The sequence below is a fragment of the Thunnus thynnus genome, chromosome 18, assembly GCF_963924715.1.
Source record: "Thunnus thynnus chromosome 18, fThuThy2.1, whole genome shotgun sequence".
Lineage (NCBI taxonomy): Eukaryota > Metazoa > Chordata > Actinopteri > Scombriformes > Scombridae > Thunnus > Thunnus thynnus.
In genome coordinates this window covers 21,545,820-21,563,818 of record NC_089534.1, presented here as the reverse complement: position 1 = coordinate 21,563,818, position 17,999 = coordinate 21,545,820, and the positions used below count along the sequence as shown (strand labels likewise).

The window sequence follows — 17,999 nt, the reverse complement described above, 5'->3', positions numbered from 1 at the left end:
TGACTCAAATTACTGAGCATCCCTGATAATGGTCCATCTCAGAAAATGATGTGGAATTATCTCCACTAGTCCAGAAGAGAAAAAGGGCGATGGAAACCAACTCTACTCATCAGTCTTATTTCAGTTTTCAACATGTTCCAGTGGTAGTGCGCTTTGAGAATATAATAGCTCGTGTTTCTTCTTCTCATAAGCTTTAATCCACGTTTTTTCTCCCAGTATAAATTCAATACCTTAATTCAGGGTATCTGAAGTGATCTGATACCAGTGCTCTCCTTATCCCAAATTTCAAAGCTGTATACAACGCGGTGTAGGTTTCATTTGGGTCATCTTTATGTATGGTGCAGGAACATGAGGCCACACATTACTGCGGTGCTAAAGAACTGACAGCAAATCATGACTCAGTGAAGGTAACTAATAGCAGAAACATTGAATTTTATAAAGAAATCAACAAAGAAACTGTATATACTGGGGATTGTCCTGTCTGTCTGGCAGACACCTGATCTGCTAAAATGATCAGCATCAGCACAGATACCTTTCCAGTGGATCAGATCGGTGCATTCCTACTTCAAATCCAAACAAATTCCTACTTTGATCAATGCAGATAGGCCTGCAACTAATGATTATTTTCATCAGCGACTAATCTGTCAATTATTTTCTTGATTATTCGATTAGTTGTTTGGTCTATAAAATGTTGATGAATGTTGATGTAACCTAAAATGTTGTTTTGGTTTGTTTACTATCATAGAAGACTAAAGAAACCAGAATATTTTCACATTTAAGAAGCTGGGAGCAGAGAATTTGGGCATTTTTTCTTAAAAGATGACACAATTTATCAATTAATTTTCTATCAATTGACTGATTCATTGTTGCAGCTCTAAAAGCAAGAAAAACCTAAAACACATCTTACTCTTCAGCTCACTTTCACCCTGTCAGGAACTGTAGTGTCAGCAAACACTAAGAATGTGATTATGTAGGACGTCAGGAGCTGTATTTTCAGTATGCAGATAGCTCTAAGCTAAAATCCACTGTAAAACTGGAGGTTACACTACCTCCCCTTAAGCAGGTGTAAACATCTCTAAAGATTCTTACATCATGAGCATAATGTCACTTCGCTACAGATTGCTTTCTTTCCTCGAGCAACAGTTGGATTCCTGAGCTTTAGCTACATCACACTACAACACAAGGCCAGAGGATGTTCACAGATAGGCAAAGTACCAAACAGTTCTTATCAAATACATTACTGAACTCACAACAGCAAGAGCGAGCCTTGATAAAGCTGTTCAGTTCAGACTGACACAGTCGGTGAGACCAGAGGCGAGCTGGAATGCGGATTGTGTTTACCTTTTACCAACATAACATCTCCTTTTGATAAGCTAGAAATCCTCTGTCTTGATAAAGATGTTATTCCCCAGGCTACTGGTGAATTCAAACCTCTGTAGGTGTGTAGCTTTCATTACTATCTAGTTAGACTCCAGCCTTGAAAGATATCATCTTAAAAACAAACACAGGAGGGGGAAAAAAAGCCAGCTTTTCATTCTGTCTATATCGAGTAATCATTTCTACCTGCTGTCTCCATGTGACTGGCATTTCTGATATGTAGAGATTACTGCTCAGTCCCTAGAAGACCATCTTGTAATGTGGCTGCTTTGTTTGTGTGCTGCCTGACAGGGAGAAGAATGAGGAAAGGCTGTAACAGCAGTCACATGACATGCACATGATTTCATCTTGCCTAAAACTACCAACATCCTGCTGGTTATTTTCAATTAATCGAGAAAATAACAACAGAATTTGAAAAATGCACACATGTAATTTCCCCCGAGCCTGAGGACAAAACAAGGAACGCTACATTTCTTGTTTTGTCCAACGAACCCTCCAAAACCCAAAGGTAGTCCGTTTTACATGAAACAAAGAAAAGCAGAGAATTCTCACATTTGAGGAGAAATCAGCGAATTAGGGCTGCCACTAACAATTACTTCCATTATCGATAAATCCGCTGATTCTTTTCTCGATTAATCGTTCTGAAAAATGCCTGTTATAATTTCTTACAGCTCACGTTTCGTCCGATCAACAGTCAAAAATCCAAAGATATTCTGTTTACTGTCATGTTTGACACGGAGAAGTTTAACATCCTCAAATTTGAGAAGCTGAAAAGAAAAGAAAACTATCAATCGATTGTCAAAATAGTTGGCGATTAATTAACTGACGATTTACTTCACTAATTAATTGACTAATTGTTGCAGCTCTACAGTGGAGGCTTGACATTTCTGCTCCTAAAATGATTAATAATCAACTCTCAAAGCAGCTGGATGGACAGCAACTCCTTGTCCATCACCTGACTGATTAATCACTGCCACTCTAGTGTACAATACAAGATTGTCTTCAACATTATAGATCTGAATTTGACATTAATATTGATCTGAATTTCAAAAGATTTGTTGCTACACAACATTTCATCTTTAAACATATTGCCTTCTGGTTTTCATCCTCGATCACAATAAGCCTTGTCTAATAGAACTGTATTATCCCGCAGCAGTAAGCACGAGGCCACCTGCCACCCTGATACTTCCATCTTTACAAATACTACAGCCACCTGGCTGATTTGAATGCATCATTATACAGTAATGGATGTGTATTATTGTCCACAAAGGCTACTGCCTCCCTGAGTTCAGCTGCAGCCACAGTTAAATAAGGAAACAGAGCAACTCAGGTTAACTTTAGACACGATGCTCTGATCCTACAAGATAACTTCAGGCCAGTGGTTTCTGTTGGAATAGAGGAATGTACATGCACAGTAAAAACTCCCGGGACATATGACCCTGTGACTGCTGACCCCCATCCTGCTGCTCAGTGATGTGCCTGAGGTGCAGAGTGACCGAGAGGCAACTATCACAACAGTCTGATTAATTGCTGCATGACTGCAGTGTCACAGGGGTAATGGCAGACAGATGTTGGCAAACGCTGTCGGTCAGCCTAATCTGGAGCCAAAAAACATGCTGGTTTAAAGCTCTGCTCTTGGCTTCTTCGGGAAAACGTGCACAGATAGGAGCAAAATCTCAATCTCTTCAGTTGTAGCTCTCTAATCTGCAGAAGGTCTTCTCTTCGCAACAGCCGGTTTCATCGGGATGCTGTCTGCGTGGAAAACACAAAGGGAAACATTGATCGCTCTGGACTTACTTTGTGGGGATCGATGATAATGCTGTCATTACCTACCACTGAGCTGCGCGGCGGTTTGGTAATAAGCACCTATGAGACTGATGCTGTAGCCGTTTGCACTTATATGCATTAGTCAGCCATGGCACAGGTGTAAGGGTATTTATTTGCACTCAGAGAGAGATGCCCGTCCTTGCCTTCACCTTATACAGTGCAGCCTGATGATACACTATTACATGAAGCCACTGGGTAGTTGTCACGGCATGGCTGAAGGGACCAAGCATCATACTATAATTAATTGGTTAGATTTTGCTATTATAAAACAAGCAGAAACAGAAATTCTTCTTCATATTCTGATGCAAGTTGATGGTACTGGGAATGATTCCTACTTATGAGCAATCTGTGTGCATTACAGAATAAATATTCCATTACTCACATTGAAAATCAATACAAATTTGATATAGAACCCAGCCCTATTTCAGACTGCAAAATCCTGCAACACTTTCAAATGAAGTGCTCTGTAGTCTTCTCAGAGGAGAGGAGAAGCTGGAGCACAGCCGCCTAGCTGATGACCCAGATAAAAAACCCTTTTGCTCCACATGGTGAGCACTGAGCTAACAATGACTTAGTCAGCAAATTACTGGTCAGGCCCTATGAATAACGCAGGCTGCATTAGTCTAGCAGTCTGTTTTTTGATTTAGGAGGTACATAAACTGACGAGCTGCGTTGAATTAAGATTTAGAACGCAGACTTCACTATCAATAAAGATCAAATTGGTAGTTTGGGCCAAGTCAAAAGTGTCAAAAGAATGTTTTGTACTCGAGAGATGCATCCTGAAGTGATTAAAACCAAACAGGTCTGGGCATAATGTTTTCATCTGAAGTGAAAAGAATAACAGCAGCAGGTGCTGAGCTCTCAGAGCCTGAATGCAGAAATGGGGGCGCTGCTTCCAAGTTCCTTGTATAAATGTTTGAACAGTCTCTGTGCACACTGGCGGTGCTTTCTGAGACGATCCTGAAAATTCTTCTCATGAAAGAACAGGAAGCATTAACACAACTGAAATGTAACAGGTTTTAACTTGACCACAATAATGTTAACTCAAGGTTACCGTTTAATGGGGGAAGAGGGGGGGGGGGGGGTGATGGGGAAAGGCAGCAGGAGCAGCGAGTGAATGAGTGAACGTTGTGGAGGAATGACATATCCTGCAACAAACTTGATTGTGAGGGTGTTTGGCATTTTTCTGCCTGCCTCTGAGGCGTCTGACTGAGCTTTTGACAGATATCAAGATGAACTGAGGGATTTGAGGGGCCAACAGAAAGATCACACAGCTTGTATTTTTAATAAGGCCCCGGGTAGCAAGGCTCCAAGAGGTAGCGACTGCAAGTCTGAAATATCAAGAAGACAGATCTTTGATTTTTCCTTTAATGTCTCAAGAAGAAAAAAAACAACAAAAAAAAAAAAACAGCTAACTTCTTAAGATAAGAATGACATTGATTTTCCACCCTCTCTTCCACTGCTTTATGCATGACTCACAGCTAAAATCAATCTGAAAATAAATAATAAACAAACACTATAATCAAGGAATCTCTAATTTGTCAGACTCCGTGATCAATTTATCCGGTTTATAGTTCTGGTCACAAGTGCAAAACACACAGTCTTCATTCTGCTTAAAAGGCAAATAACTATTTTCTTCATGTATCTGTTACACACAGACATAGCTGTGCCCTTTATCTGCCACAATGTACTGTATATTCAAACCACAAAAGGTCTGCAAGAAAACTGCCCAAGGACAAAAGAGGTGTTACATTAATACTCGAGTGTTTCTCTACTGTCAGCCACTTAGCGCTTCCACTGCAGCAGCGGGGAGGGTTTACATGTACCGCAGGGCTGGGACTACTTATCATAAACACGCTGAAATCAATAAAGATAAATAACTTACTGGGTTTTTTTCCTCCTCATAATTAAATGTTCTGCATACATATTAAATGACAGTAGGTGCTGAGAGCATTGAGTGTTGTTTTTTTTAACCTTTTCTTATGGATTTTCTTAGCTGGTCAGTTGATGTGAACCAGGAAACTAATTTTTTTTTAATCTGTCAGAAAAGCAATAAAGCCTTAGCGTAAACTGAAGTATGCTGTGTAAGTGGTGTAAAAGCAGCTTACTGCAGCAGAGAGCAAAGGCCTCTAGAGGTGATGCTGCTTCTGCACTTCAGAAAATCATCCTATCCTGCCTGCTGGGACTCCCAAGTTCCTCTGATGCATTTCTCTCCTTAAGGGGCTTTGGCTCATTGTGCTCGCAGACTGCCCTTCCCATAATTAATTGTGATTTCATGGAAGAGATCGAGGTAGGGCATTCCCTGTGGAGGTGCGGGGTAAAAAAAAAAAAAAAAAAAAAAAGAAAGAAAAAGATGGAGGCAGCTGCAGGGAGAGGGGAGCAGCTGTTGAAGCCATGCATCACAGCTCATCTGCAGACGGCTGACTGAGCCATCTCAAGGACCTTTTTCACGGGTAAATTACCGAGTGGACTGTAGGGCTGTGTAAGTATGTAAGTAAGTAACTTTATTTATATGGCACCGTTCCAGAACGGAGACGTTACACAAAGTGCATCGCAGAAGGAAATAAATCACAAACATGCCTACGGACAGAAAACACAATAAAAACATAATAAATAGAAAACAGACAAATTACATAAAGGCTGAGTCCAAACAAACGGGTCTGGAGCTGCTTTTAAAAGTTGTCCACAGATCTTAAGACCGAAGAAGGACAGTTCACAAATGTGTACTTCAAGAAATAAGCCGAGTGCTTCATGAAGCAAAACAACTCATGTGATATAATTAAGTGAGGAATCAATTAGTCAATAACTTGATCAGTCATTTGGCAGAAGATTTAATCAGAAAATGAATCAACAACAATTATCAAACTCACGTAATCAAATGTGAGTTTCTACTTCAATTTTTTCTTTTAATGTAACTTTCTTTTGGGTTTTGTAGGGGTTCATTTACTGGTATTGGTTATATATAGTTTAATGTATTGATATTTTCATTACTATTTTCTATCATTAAGTATTGAGCACATGGAGCTGCATACAGCTGAGATATTGTGTGATTAAAGTGTGTGTTTAAATCACTTGTCTGTATGTGATATTTGACCCTGATAAAAACCAATGTGCAGCTGATAAATGTTGATCTTGTTTTTAAATCATGGAGCCACTATAAATAAAGGCTTTTTACATTTAATACCTTCATGAATCTGTGTGTCTTTTATGGGATTTTTTAACCTCTTGCTTGTGGACACAACAAATGTGTTATTGAGTTGGAAAAAAAAAACACTTTTCAAGAGGTCATCCTGGGTTCCAGTAAAGTTTAACAGGCATTTTTAAGTATTTCCTTATTTTGTAGCCAAAGTGAGTTAAGACGATGGTTTCAGAATCCTGGATAAGCCCTTGTCCCAGTTTTGAGAAACCTGAAGAGTTAAGAAGCTATTAAGTACTTAAACTGAAACCGGGATAGTGTGGCATGCAAACTCCTTATCCAAGTTTCTGATCATGTGCACAGGTGTGTCAACAAACCAGTTATGTACTAGTTAGTGAGTAAAAATCGATAAAAAAAACAAAAAGATAGACAATGTAATGATGAAGAACACACTTGGATGACCAGTAATGCAGAAAATAAGCTGTATTGTGACTTTCGTCTTCCATTACTGGTGATCAGATGGAAAAGCCAAATCCAGCAGAGCATTAAATCCGACACAGTCCACACAGAAACCAAACTGGGTTCATCCTCGACTGCTGGGGTAAGTCAGTCGGTACAGAAATGACAGAGAGAGAAGAAAGACATGTTTGTGATGATACAGAAAACTGGAAATCTACTAAAATCTTAGAAACATACTAACAGCTATGTTTCCAATGTTCCATGTAAACATTATGTCCCCAATAAGATCAAAACCAGGATACTAGTGTGCATATAAATATATTCAAAGATGACTTTTTAAAATAACTGTAATTGGCTGACAAATCAAGGTACTTAATCCCATTGGTTTATGTCATCATATTGTCCAACCCTAATGTAGTTTATTGAAAGTCAAGTACTTAACCATGTAAGCCTAATTAAAGAGGTTTTGTTAAGTCAGGTTTTAATGGCTGTATCATTTAAACACCAGCATGTATCAGCACTGAAAACTTTCCACCGATGCTCTCTGCTGCTCTCCTTTTATTACCTTATAACGCTGACGAGATGACAACGAGGCCGTTATGAACATCAGGAGTATCGGTGTGATGATGACCCAGCATGAGCAATCAAGATTACCCTCCATGTGGACCACCTCCCACTCAGTACAAAATATATGAGCGTGATGACCTTTATATCTGTGTGCGCATTAAAAAAATGGAGAGACGAGAGAGAGAGAGAGAGAGAGAGAGAGAGACGACGACAAGCGGAAGCAGACAGAAAACCCACCCTCGACTGTCTCGTCGTCTGTCAAGTAAACGTCACACGCGGCTCGTCTTAGTGATGCACATTTTGAAATTTGCTGGATACTGTTTTGGACAGGCAGAGAGAGAGAGAGAGAGAGAGAGATGCAGATAAACAGAGAGAGGGAGAGACAAAGAGAGATAACCGGGGTGGAGGGAGGGAGAGAGGGCGAGAGGAAGGAATGAGTTCATAATGACAGATGGGCCTGGGTGTCTTCCAACTTCCAAAGCTCCCGCAACGTGACAAAGATTACACAGGAGAGTAATTCAAAAATAAGGTGCTCACGTCCTTTAAAAGACAATCAAGTGTAAAACAAATCAAATGTATTCAAATAAGACTTGGGAGTATCTAAAAAAAAAAAAAACTTCACCGCATCTGTCCATCCAATCTGTCAACATCTGCGGTGAGAAGATGTGTTTGTGAAAGCTGGGAGAGTGATAAACAACAACAACAACAACAACAACAACATGCATCGCAGTGTGGCTTTGCAGCAGCTAGCGCTAATCTGTCAGTGGAGCCTCTGCTGTAAAACTGCTGTGGCACGAGCTTCCCCGTAGGGCTGAGGCGAGGAGAGACTTTCACTGTGTCGGTGAGAATTGAGAATGTGACAGCCAATTAGAGTCGGAGCAGACAAACAGACACGCAGGACTGCCCAATTTTTTTTTTTTTTCGGCACACAACAGCTCGCACATTTTTTATAATGAGCTTCAACCTCCAAAAATCCTCTAAAGGGACACTTTGACATTTTTAATTTTTTAACTTGGCTTTTTCTTTGCCAGAAACTCACACAGCGGGAGGAAAAAAAAAAAAAATTAATTACTGTGTATATCCTTCGGTGTCCCCAAAAAATGGTGAGTTAGCATTGTTACTTTGCTGCTCTGTAAAAACAAAAAGGACAGAGCGAGATGAGGACTCGCAGCAGGTTTTGCATCTTTCTTTATATGACGGTTCCGCTGCCATCGGTTTCCGAAGGTCAATATCTTTGATTTAGGACTGAATCTTTTTTGCAATGATTTACTTCACAGTCAAAATTGAACTTCCTTCATGTAAAAACATCACATAAATCGAGTCTTTCTCTCAGAATCATAGGACTGAAATAGTTTCGGTTATCAACTGAATCTGCGTTGTTGAAATACAGATGAGATGAGTCATTCAGTGAGTGGACTCCAAATAAATGACTAATTGTTCTTGATGTGGTGAGAAAAGAAACATTTGGCCATTTTTCTTGCACATTTCTTCTGGAGCTGAGTCCTGAACAGGCCTGGTTATACATTAACTTGACTTATTTATGAGGTGGATTATTAATAGAGTTGTGAAGTGGGAGAAGCTATTTTTAAATCATCAGAACAAAAAGATAACAACTGCGTGTGAAAATATCTGGTTCTCTGAAGAAAAGTTGAAGGTACGAGACTGTGTTCATAAAGATTTTTTTTGGGGGGGGGGGGGGGGGGGTTAATTAAGACTCCCATGGTGCATTTCAGGCAAGAAAAAGCCAAGTTTCAAATTCAGTCATGTGCGCCGCTAACAGCTGGTGGAAGGTTAAGATTACAGTGTTGAGAAAAGTGATTTTATAATCTGCAGCGTGAGTCACTTTTAAGTGATTTTATCAGTTATGGCGTCGTGTTTTGTTTGGAACTTCAGTCATGAAGCGTTTTATCATTACGGCTCTGATTCATGCCTCTTCTCCATGGCAACGGCAGCGGAGGCTCATGGGTACTGTGATATTCTCGGCTGGTCGCCATGCCAAAATCATGGACAAAATGCAATTTCTCAGAAACAAAGTTGAAATGATTGAAACTGGTGGTTATAATATATTCATACAGGATTGTGACATCATCAGAGAGAGTCATGACTTTCTATGTTTAGTTAAAAGAGAAGAAAATATTAACATGGTCCTTAGTCCAGACCTGCCAACCCTGGATGGATTTTTTGAGTAACACTCCCATGACCTAGATATATCAGATGCAAATGGTGTTCTCTTGAAATTTCCTGGAGTCGGCAAAGTTATAGACTACAGTGCCAACACACACACACACACACACATAGACACACCTAGCAGGCCACAAGCCCATTCTGTCTTTTACACACACGTGCGCACACACACACCCCCCAGGTAACTCTCTAAGTAACCTTATTTCTGTGGCACTGCTCCTCTCATTACGGTTACGGGTTTGGCTGCAACAAATTTATGAATACACACTACGAAAAGTCACGTTTTACAAGCTGCGACATACGGACAAAATATCCTAATGTTACTTTGCCACCTTAAATGCCCGGTGAACAAGCAAGCTAGCTTGCAAATATCATAACATTAGGCTAACGTTATTAATGTTAAATATTTTCCCAAGATTGGAAGGTCTGCGTTAACTTAACTCAATTCACAATTTCAACTTTCCACATCCACCCTAGTCTGCTGATGTTTGCAAAGGAGTTATAAGAACCGTCCTCACTTGAAATAGCCAGCCAGAGTGAAGACGGGGAACGAGAGGGATAAAATCAGTGTCATGTTGCTGTCTATTTGTCGTCTCTTGAAATGACATTATGCATTTGTCAATCATGATCATCCCATGGATGTATAAAGAGAACTGGATACAGCGTCGGAGGCGGGGCCCCGTTCATTGCTATGAAAGTTGCTCAGTGGCGCATGAAGCCAAAAAAGTTCCGACTTCCGGGTATAAAATTACCCGGATCTTCCGGGATCATTGGGCCCATAGAGCAAGCACACTAATGACTTTCAGTTTACTTCCGGTTTAGCCCTCCGGCTAACTTGAGGCTACAAGCTGCTGCCCCCCTGCTGTTAGACTTGAGTACTGCACATGGACGTATGAATTAAACACACAGGCGTCGCCAACTTTTTGTGTAGTTTAGAGTGACATATCATAGCAGCGTACTGTGACGTCTAAATGCGTACCCGCTACGCAAAATGCATCCAGGTTGGCAGGTCTGTTAGTCCACTGACATGCAATATGAAACACAACTCTCAAGAGCAGAGTGGAGGAAAAGAAGGGGGGGAATTAAATCTGGAGAAATAAGAGTCAAACTATAATTTGCACTTATCTAATTTGTGGTCACAAACATTATGCTGCCATCATATTTGCGTCTGCGCGTGTTGTTGATGTGTCGCAGTTTGCTTTCTGATACTGCAAATAAATTAGCCGAGCCAGCTTCCTTGATTAGTCTACAAAGTCGGTGCTGAGGAGCTTCCTGAATTAATCAGCCGTGCTGGAGCTGACACTGTTGATGGATCTGAGAAGAAACTACAATAACATGTAGCCACAGATTATAACACCGTTAAGAAAATATTGAGCAACATTTAGTTTCGGGATGAAGGAAAAAAATCACCTGGGAACCTAGAGAAAAATGCTCCAGGACCATTTATGGTCACTTTGTACTGAGTCAAAGGTTCAAACTGCGGCTTGTCTTAACTAGACTTGTCCAGTCTTGTTTCTTTGCAGAGTGTAAAAACCTTTGAAATAGCAACTGGCTTAACAGCTGCTTTACACAGGGTGAAGAAAGCTCAATTTATACATTTTTTCAGACTGACGCATTCACAGCTTTTTTTTTATAAAATCTGATCCTCAGTTCTATCATATCACTGATGAGCAGCAATGTGCAAAACTAACACATTTCTGGAAACCAAAACGTGAAGGGTTTGGAAGTTCAAACAAGCTTCTCATCCACTAAGTAACATGTCCTGTGACACGTGTCGCATGCGACGCGCCGACTATATTGTCCTGTCCTGTTTTCAGAGGGAGTTTTTGTGCTTGAATGCCTGCAATTGGTATTTGACCCATTCATTACCAAAAATCTAATTATAGGCAGTCGCATGGTATTCATTTAACCGTTTGTGACTGCATAATTACTTTAGGCAGAGATGAAACAGGAAAAAGGAGTCTGAGGCTACAAGAAAGCTCAAAACATGCCTGTCATGCACCGTCCAACCCTGAGGCAATCAAAACGGAAACAAAAGCAGCTTCATTTCAGTGTTTCCATACAGTATATACACTACTTTACCTCCCCCCTTCACTTAAATACCTTGTAAATCCTTTTAAATAACCCTTTCATGTGTTCCATTGTTATATCTGATATTTCCAGGTTGTCCTCCACAGTGAAAACATTCTTTTACTCATTTTGCAGCTACTTTCTTCCATGATTCCCCCACTTGGGTCACTTATTTCTTTACAATGTGAGAAATGTTGCGATGATAAGCCTCATTTTTCCTACCAGGTGCATATCAGATAAGTCTTGCTGCAGCTACACAGAGTTAAATTTAAGTCCATTCCTCCCATTAATCAAGAGCTTGGGACATTTGCGCCAAATGTCATGATTTTGAAGGGTAAGGCCAAACTTAATGAGTGGCCCGGGCTGTAATCATGCTTTATCTGGAGCAAAGTGAATCGAGCAGTCAAAACTGTGAGCACTTCCAACAGTTTGTCCGAGACAGGAAGAGGAACGGGGGCAGGAAAAGAATGAAGAGTCTTTTTGTATTACAGAGTGGACGCTTGCTTCAGTGATTTAATACATGTCAAGTTCCCCGCGGCAGAGCCTCTCGTGTGTCAAAAGAAACCTCTTTTTTTTTTTCTCTCTCACTGTAGTAACGTCAAAAGCTGAAGGCACAAGCGTCCACTAGACCCTGACTGTCTATATGTAGTATGTAGTATATGGAGAGTACATGTGAAGTGGAAAAAAAATCAAGGATGTCACAACTGAACATCAGCCAGAACTCGAAAACCACTTTCGCTACACGCATTAAATCCTCAGAGTTGTCCCAAGGCCAAAACAATCCTTTTACGATAACCGCCGGGACATGAAGTTATTTAAAGCGCTGATTCTGAAATGCTTTCATGTCATGGACCCCCAACTATGAACACATTAGTCCACCGTGGACAGATAACTTTATTCCGGGGGAACCCCATGCGGTAGTGAACAACCGTCTCCGTATGAAAGACACTGGCGACGCCGGTGACGCTGAAGCCTTTGATGACAACAGCTGCTGTCACCTGTGATCACACACACACACACACACACACACTCGCGCTTTGTGTGATTTCTCATTAATAAAATGCCAAATTAAATAAATGTTTGGAGGCCTTTCTCACAGCAGACATTCCTGCTTGTCAAACACAGGTGTAAAGAGGTAATATTAATGATGTCCCACTTATGTGTAAGGGCCCCGGTATTGTGTATACTGGCTCACATGGATCATCAATAACGTTATAAGTTACACCTGTGCTTATGCTGGAATGCCTATTCAAACATCTACTGTGAAAAAAGGCTTATTTTGTGCAGAAACCCACACGAGCACACCCGCTGGTCTGCAGGTCCGGCTCCCCGACTCTCTCGACTACTCGAGTTTGAACATTTTCACGGTACAGTGTGACATCTACCTCTCACGGGAAGGATACTCCCCCCCCAAAAAAATAATAAATTATGTGTGCCTTTCTCCTCTGTCTGCCCTCAAAAGGCTGCAAACAGCTGTGCATTCAGAATAGTCCACAAACGCAATAAATATTTGCTTTGACGACTGAATCTAATTGTGAGGTCTCTGCCAATTCCCTCTCCCAGCATCAACAGCGCTCTCTGCCAGCCCTGCAATATCAACATTTTGGCTAAATCCATAAATAGGACTAGTTTGTAAGCCATGATAATCACATAGAAAAATAGCCTATGTCTGGCTAAAACTCAAAAGTGATTCAAATCCACTGAGTACTGTCCTCGTTCCATTAAAAAAAAAAAAAAAAAAAAAAGACTAATTTAAACATATAACCCTTTGATGCTGTTTGCATAAATATCTTAAAAGGCATTTCCATTCTAGATATGAAGCTGTTTGAAAAGACTGACTATGACAGTGAGTTTCAAACTAAAAATGACTGGCTCTATATAAACATGTAGTTAACACTCTGAGGCTGTAAACACAGCTGTCATGTCAAGACAATAATGTCAGTTAAGTCAGTATTGGTTCTTTTTTTTGGCATATTGCACTAAATAGTATTGTTTCTATCATTAATGGCTGCTACTAAATTATTGACATCCTCTTATTCATTAACAGATTAGTTTTTCAATGAGTCTATTAATCGTTTAGTCTATGAAATAGTGTGAAAATAGTTTTATAAAAACGCTCCCGGAGACAGAAGTTGACATCTTCAAATGTCTTGTGTTGTTTGTCTAATGTTCAATGATTAAAACAGAGAACAGCAGCAGAACCTCACATGAGAATATCGGCTGTTTTTACTTGATAAATCACTTCAACGGTTACGAAAAAGCTCAATAAGGACAGAGCTGCAACGATTGGTCGATCGACAGAAAATTAACTTGTTAACTATTTTGATAATCGATTAATCGGTTTGAGTAACTAATTGCTAAAATTCTCTCCTTCCTGCTTCTTAAATGTGAATATTTCCTGGTTTCTTGTGGACTGTTAGTTGGGACAAAACAAGACATTTTAGGTTTTATCTTGGGCTTTGGGGAACATCGATTGACATTTCTCATAATTTTTTGACATTTTAAAGACCAACTAATCGATTAACCAAGAAAATAATTGACCGATTAATCCATTATGAAAACAATCGTTAGTTGCAGCCCTAATTAGGAATCAGCTAAATTGTTGGCGACTAATTTTCTATTGATCAACAAATCGATTTATTGCTTTAGGTCTCCTTTCATTAAGTTGTATTAATAAAATCCTTCCTCCTTTAGCTTTCTCCGGCGAATATCTGAGGGAGGAGACAGTTAGTGGGTAACACAGTGAAATTAACACACAAGCCCTGAAATCCTGCCCTCCTAACAAATAAATCCTCTTGTTATCTTGCCATGGCAGTGGCAGCGGCGGCGCTTGCTGTGGCCTCCAGAGAGCTCTTCCTCTTCCCCCTCCTGCGCAGGCTGGCGTAGACCATAACAGATTGACTCAGCCTGACAACAGCTGCCAGAACCCTGAAGCCTCGTCCTCCAGACACTGATGGATTGTGGGAGGGGAGCCAGGGTGATTAGCCCCTTGACATGGGAGAATTATTGCTGTATACCACCCCAAAAGAGATTGCACCTGAGTGTCAATGTAGGCATTCATACTACCTTAACTCATGTTGTTAATGCCTATTGGACTTTACAAATGTACCGGCCTTTAACTCGGTATGTCAATAACTACAAGTGGCAGGATTGTGCGAGGGTATTGATCCATCTCTGCACTATCTAGAGGGAAAATTAAATCAGGAGCCGCACTCTTTTTTTATATGCCACCATGTTCTGTTCTGCGATTTGTTGAACAGAAAGTCCTGACGATGAAATATTCACTCTTGCCTCGCAACAAAGAGTTTATTTTTAACCACTTTGGTCACACAAGGCACTTACCTTGAGCTTGACAGTGTCATTGACGAACTAAGGTGCACTGCTGGTTGAAGCAAACGGTGCTTCTCGATGAGGAAATACTTCTACATCTTGGAAAATGAATAAGCTGAGAGATCATACTGCTTGACTAGCAGTCATGGCTCAGAGAGCTACTGTTTGCTTACTTTAACCAAAAGAAAAACTAGTCCTGCAATCTCTTTCTTTTCCCAGCGTTTCTCCTCTCACACAGCTACAAGCTGCTGCATCTGTTCTTGTCAGAATTTTTATTCATGCCATTTATCTCTGTAGCCTACTACAAAAAAAAAACCATTCTGCTCTTATTCAATAAACATACAGAACAAGCTGTCCTAGGTTAATGTAGCCTAACTTCTCCTGCCTCTTAAAGCAGATGTTCATTACAGTAGAGGAGCTCGCTGCATACCAGCCAACACTCAGCTATTCAAGGAGAGCTAAACCTCTGCGCTGACTCAGACGAGAGCGGGACAGTTTGACAGAATGTGAGTCGAGAGGCTGCGGCTCCATTTGGTGATTCACACAGACCCTCATTACAAGTAGATGGCAGGGTATTCCCTAACATTATAAAGACTTAGACGCAGCGCCTACGCGTTTATTCACAGCGCCTCAGCTGAATGAACAGAAAGATAACTATGCTGAGAGTCTCTCTGCCCCGTTTCGGTGTCATTTGTGGCGCTGCTTCTGTCCTCTGCTCTGTGTCCGAGTTTCACCGAGGGCGGGGCTCAGCTGTTCCACACACACAAACAAACACACACACACAGCGGTGGAGATAGTGAACCAGGTGAAGTGAAAGACAAAGTTTTACTTGAGGCGATGAAAACTCGGCCTGCGATAAAAGCTAATAAGAGTAATCTATCAAAACACCTGTTCAAACAGCAGAAACATGTAGAAAATGATATTTCCATCTGCTTTCTCCGCAGTTTCCCGGCATGTTTTACACAACTAAAGCGCATCCCGCAAGAAAATTTGATGCAATTTGACTGAAAACTATGCATTTTCACATATTTCTGGACTATTATCATTACAATATTTAGTTTAAGTGCTATGGCCTGAAGTAATCCTTTACATTTTTGTGAGTGATTGCACCGATAAGCGCCACATAACATCAGTAAGACAAGGCTTATAGTGAAGGGATTTGAACTGTGATTTGCTCATCCTGCCAAGCCTCACTGTTCAACATCACAGCTAAACTCCCTCACTCACTGCCTGTGACTTCTTTATCAGACTACAATCACAAATCATGGCTGCAATAAGGAAGTGTATTCCATTCCTGATATAAGCCCTTTTCCACTGTAGTGATTATGGAGCGCTGTCAAACCACATCCCAGCCACAAAACATCCCAGCCCGAAGGTTCAGCATAAAGCTCTTCAAACTGTCTGTTCTGCAGCAGAGCAGAGACCTACATGAGAAAGGAATTTTTGGGCGGAGCTAGTTGCTTTACAGCACCCCATTGGCCGACCAAGGTGCCCTGACTGTCCTTCACAATACAGCTGTTTTTCTGACACATATTTACACTTATGTAATAAAACAAATTTGCACTACATTATTTTGAACAAGCAACAAAAACAGTCAGGTGGACTGTTAACCATACTGGGTTGACACTACTATTAAGTGGGCATATACTGGTGCCCTCCAACAGTTACCTTTGACAACAGATGGAACGAGTGTGTACTTTGATCATATTTAGCTTAAAAGTACATAAAGTTTCTGACCTTCAGTCGCGCTATGGAGCAGTTTTTTTGCAGGCAGACGAGGACACATGATGCCATAAACAGTTCCGCCAACGTTTTCACACTATAACACAGACCTACAGGTGGCTGTGATGCACCAATACATGCAGAGAAGAAGAAGAAGACTGCAAGCTAGTAAACAAACATGGATGTAAAGAATGCAGGATTCAGAATACTAAAAAGAAAATCAGCTTTGCAAATGTTTTATGAGGAAGGAAATCCATTCAACAGGTCTGTTACACCTTTAGGCGAATAACACTTAATGAAAACATAACTTTTGTTTGTTTACAACAAAACTCCACAGAGGCCACCTTTAAAGTTTCACTGGCTATTCCCACAATAGACCTTTTTCACAGCAGACAATGTCACCGGCGTGAGTCACTGAGATAATCGAATGGAGAAGAGCATCATTAATTTTATTCGTAACCTGTGCCTTTCCTGCAACAAACAGTCGAGATGTCTTCAAAACGTAAGATTGCATTCTTCATGAGTTATAGGCCAAGCAGACATTTAGTGGCATTTTGTCAGATGACAGTTTAGACCTCGTGAACATATTAGACGGAGAACAGGTGAAACTAACAACATTAATAATGGTTGCACTTCATATAAGTGGCTCAGTAAGCCATGCCACTGAGACAGCATGCACAATACCAGGTCTGTGGAATACAACCATTATTAATGACATTACTTATGTCTGTCTTTTTCCTGCCATGATATGTCAAAATGTCATGTGAAAAGGGTTTTGTCATTGAGTCAGAAGAGTCTACAAACTTTAAGACAAATTCATATCACACGGGAGCAAGTAACAAGATGTAACATGAACTTCTGTCAGTGCAATGACTTTGTTCGCTGCCAGATCTTCAAACTGTGCACTCCTTGTTTTTTTTGTGTTATGATTCCTGAAAAACTAGACCCCATCAATGGTTTATCAACTGTACTAACGACATACACTGTTAAATTTTCAGGTATGTCCAGATCACATGTTTTCATTTCAAATCGAACCTCTTTCAAAAAATTTGAATTCCCAATTATCAACATCTATGTCTGGCTAAAATATTCTCACCATACTAATTATGCCACTACAAGAGCCTCTACACATAAAAATTCAGCAAATTGCAGCATCAGGCAGGTGTCCAAGTGTTTAATAAGGGCACATTTGCAATTACAAAATCATCAAAAATGCTGATGTTGTCGTTATTCGGAATTGTGACAGCTGTTGATTGCTTTGAGACCACAAGAAAAAAAAATCATTCAAAGACCGTGTGGCAATCACGACTTCATGAGAAAAAGATCA

General features: G+C 40.5%; 1 protein-coding gene across 2 annotated transcripts in view; it reads right to left on the bottom strand.

Annotated features, from left to right (window-relative positions):
• The window catches only part of extl3 (exostosin-like glycosyltransferase 3), a 30,071-nt gene that overhangs the window by 9,133 nt on the left and 2,939 nt on the right, over nucleotides 1–17,999 (bottom strand). The window contains exon 1 of one of the 2 annotated variants that reach the window (XM_067571801.1): nucleotides 1,564–1,655. The exons of the other annotated variant lie outside the window; for it this stretch is intronic. The gene's annotated coding sequence lies outside the window, so the exon portion shown is untranslated. Of the gene's footprint in view, nucleotides 1–1,563; nucleotides 1,656–17,999 lie in introns of those variants that run through there. 2 annotated transcript variants of the gene reach the window in all.